General features: G+C 40.6%; 1 long non-coding RNA gene across 1 annotated transcript; it reads left to right on the top strand.

Moving 5' to 3' along the window:
- Window positions 1-2,356: 2,356 nt before the first annotated feature.
- On the top strand, window positions 2,357-3,359 carry LOC115541356 (uncharacterized). Its single transcript, XR_003976341.1, has 3 exons — window positions 2,357-2,426; window positions 2,607-2,830; window positions 3,259-3,359. It is a non-coding gene; the product is annotated as an uncharacterized LOC115541356 (long non-coding RNA).
- Window positions 3,360-4,014: the final 655 nt, after the last annotated feature.

Below are 4,014 nucleotides of genomic sequence, written 5' to 3'. Positions count from 1 at the left end.
ATAAAGAGGAAATATGTCCTCCTTCCAGTTAAGGATGGTTTTGCTGGGCTACCAATGGTACACCAGTAGGACTGCTGTTTTTGTATGTTTGCGTAAGTGTCACAGTTTTTTTCAGTTTTAACAGCTGATATGTTGTATCTGCCCATATCCTAAATCTGATGAATGGATTGAATGTTTTAGAAATTATAGTAGATCATTTTGTATTCACAAGTGACCCAACTCATGTGGAATTGCTGTAGCAATTGTTATTATATTATTATATAGGTATTGAGCATTAACATGTCACTATTTCTCCCTTCAACATACATACAAGATACATCATACAAGAAAAGATATTTTTATTTATTAAGAAATGTATTGAGTTGTGTCCTTCCCCGAGGAGGGGTTCATTTTTACTGTTCTCAACACATGGATTGCTTCCAATAATAAATGCTACTGGCCACCTTACACATCCCAAGAAAAAGTCAAGAAGGCTGCCTTAGCAAATGAATCCCCTGACCCCCAGACATGGACCTTGTATCCAGTGGTCATACTTAAAGTTAAAGGTAGGATTTGTGTATATTTACACATCATAATGTAGTGTTTTGCTTTGGGAGAAAATGTTTCAGGTTAACTATTGGAATGTTGTTTGTTTGATTTTGTTGTTGTTTGATATAGAAACGTATGAAAAGGCCCACAATTTTTATATGAAGGCAAAAAAAGGAGAGTCATTGGATACCACCGATGATGATGATGAAAAAGAAAGTAAGATCATCATATTTTTTCACAATGATGTGCAATATTATATTAAAAGGGAAGAAAATCTGGTACCACACGGATGTCTTTTTTAAATAATAATAATACTTCTTATTCGGTTGGTTATTTATAGAAAGGCGGAGTATGTGTTAACATGTGTAACATTATGGCATTTATAACTAATCATCAATTCACCAATGATAATACCCTTAACTTTTTGTAATTTATTTCATCTCAAGGCCAAATATGAAATTTTCCCTGCCCGACTACTCCAGTGAAGACGATGACAATCGGAATCTCCCCCCGCCTCCAAAAATCCCAAGAGCACCAGCAAAAAAAAAAACTATTCCAAATTCAGGTTAGTGATCTCTCTGAAAAGAAATTCCATTTTCTTTATATTTATGCTTTGTCATGGTCTCTATCTCCTCTCTCTATCATGGTCTCTTTGACTTTTTGTGCACACACATTTGCCACCATGCCCTCTGCATAGCATTGCTTTGTTCATTTTATAAGTTGCTTTAAAAGGGCCAGTTAAGTGTAACTTAACACGCTTTTACTTTTCCAATCTGTTCAACAGAGTTGACCACCGTTACTGCTCTGCCAGTAGCACCACCGCTCTTCCGCTCCAGCCATGCCGGTAAATACATAATACAGTGCACAACAGTTGACAGTCCACACCCCTCTCCCTCTCCAAATGCCAGCTGCTTTGTTCATTGTGGAATGAGGTGTACTTAAATGTGTTTGTGTTTTGGAAAGGTATTGCATTACCTTACTCTCCACCTTTTGCTTTGGTAGTATAAAACATCTTGTTGGTAGTAAAAAGGGAACAAATGTAGCACAAGCCATGCGGATAAATACATAATTTGCTTTATGAACTCTGGGACTTTGTCCATGCTGAAATCCCTGTCGCGTTGGAAACCATTTTTACCATAATCTTAATCTCTTTCAAACAGCATACAGTGAGCCTGGCAGAAGACATTGTGGAGGTACAATTAATTAAATCTTCACCTCTTTTTTACCTTTGGTTATCATTTGGTCATTTCACTCAACACGCCTTTACTTTTCCAATCTGTTCAACAGAATTGACAGGTCCGACCTTTATTTTGCCACCTCGACCACAGCACCCAGGAACATTTTTCAACTCCATCGATGCCGGTAAATACTCTTCAATTGCCAATTGCTTTGTTCATTGTTTTGGACAAAAGTGCCAGTTAAGTGTAATGTCATACCATTGCAGTAATCATTTCACTAAACATGCCTTTACTTTTCCAATCTGTTCAACAGAGTTGACTACCGTTACTGCTCTGCCAGTAGCACCACCGCTCTTCCGCTCCAGCCATGCCGGTAAATACATAATACAGTGCACAACAGTTGACAGTCCACACCCCTCTCCCTCTCCAAATGCCAGCTGCTTTGTTCATTGTGGAATGAGGTGTAGTTAAATGTGTTTGTGTTTTGGAAAGGTATTGCATTACCGTACTCTCCACCTTTTGCTTTGGTAGTATAAAACATCTTGATGGTAGTAAAAAGGGAACAAATTTAGCACAAATTGTTGTATGAACCCTGCCATTGCAGTAATCATCTCACTACGTATGCCTTTTCATTTCCAATCTGTTCAACAGAGTTAACAAGTCAGACCACCACTCCTCCGTCAACTTCGCCCACATCTCTGCCAGTACCACCCCAGCAAGGTAGAACTGCATTTTCATTAATCTGGCGCCAATATTAAGGGAGAAACAAGCCATGAAGGCCTCATTATGTGGGAAGGACATTCATCCCTGATTAAGTCAGGCAATTGCAGTCTCAACTTCTTTACATTACATACACTTTTTGTGTCATACCAATTCTAATATATATTTTTTTATTCATAGATTTTTACAGACTTGTTCTGCAGCACCTCCGCACAATTGAGGAGGAGCTGAAGGAGGTGAAGCAGCAGGTGGCGGTCAACACAGCCATGATACAGAGACTAGGTGGTGGTGGTGTGGCAGATCTCGGCCTTGTGGAAGACACCAACATGCCATTGAGCAATGCCGAGGACCTGGACGAGCTGGAGAGGCGGCTTATATCTGATGTGGACCTAAAAAATCAACTGGTATGTCTTTTTAAATGTTTTGCAATATGGTTATTGTAGCTATACAATTCCTAGCCTGGCTCTCGTAATGAATGTGGCTCTGCCTTGCTTTAATGTTGACTACTCAATGATTCAAAAATGCCATTCAAATCATGGAATGAATGCCGGGAACTGAGACCATGTGTGCATCTGAAACACCTGTCGCGTTTCACATCTGTTTTCCCTTCCCCACTACATTTAAATGTTGACCACGTCATATTAAAAGCCAGGCTATCCACGTCCTTGTTGTGTTGTTAAACTTGAATCTCATTCCCAAGTGGAGCGTTGTGTGCTGAATACATGACATGTTGTCCATTTTTGTCACCATATAGCAAAACAGCTTAAGCCGAAAACAGCTAAAATGTTTGACTGGGAGTTATGCCACTGTAATTTTGGTCTTTGCATTTCAGGTGAACATACTTGCTATTTTGGGAGGGAAAACCACCAAAGACGCAGTGAAGAGGATGCTGGGCCGGGCTTTCAGGAGGTCCCTGGCGCTCCAAATTAATTGGACTGGCGCAGCTGGAAAGATCGCTTTCAGGTTGCACAGTAAGTGATTTTGTGAAACTATTGTGAATGTGTTCAAGTATATAACCCCTGGCAAAAAAAAAGCATTTTGTGAGGGCACGCATACACATTGATGAAGGCAGACATGAAAGTGCTGAACATTAAAACTGAACTTTATTTAACTACTGCATCCTATTATACATGTAGGCTGTCTGCGTATCTTTGTGGTACACAAGAGTGTTGAATGGGGAGCTTATGTAGCCCCCGCCTAAACGCATGGCATTATGGGGAAGTGAAGTTTATATACACTACATGGGTTCTACATTTTTGTTTTCTCCCAGCTGCGCGACACTAGCTGCGCACAACTCAACCTCCGATTGTTGGAAACCGCTGTCGGTCAAAAAATTTACGTGGTTGGTTGCTGGTGTCTTGCCCCTCCTCACAACACCGTGTTTATAAACACGTGAATCCATGTATATTCTTCCATACACAACATCTCACTTACTCTTTGTTTTACTACAGGAGCCGTTCGGAGAGTGGTAACCACAGCCACTGAAGAGGAGCTTCAAAAAGAAGTCTCCCTGTATTTGAAGGGGGCGGCTGACAGGGAGGGAGGGAGAAAAGACAGGCAGAAAAGGGTGGTGAATGGGGATGGGGAG

The sequence above is a fragment of the Gadus morhua genome, chromosome 4 (assembly GCF_902167405.1).
Source record: "Gadus morhua chromosome 4, gadMor3.0, whole genome shotgun sequence".
NCBI classification, from domain to species: Eukaryota; Metazoa; Chordata; class Actinopteri; order Gadiformes; family Gadidae; genus Gadus; species Gadus morhua.
The sequence above is the reverse complement of the archived record's forward strand: the minus strand, read 5'-3'. Positions and strand labels throughout refer to the sequence as shown.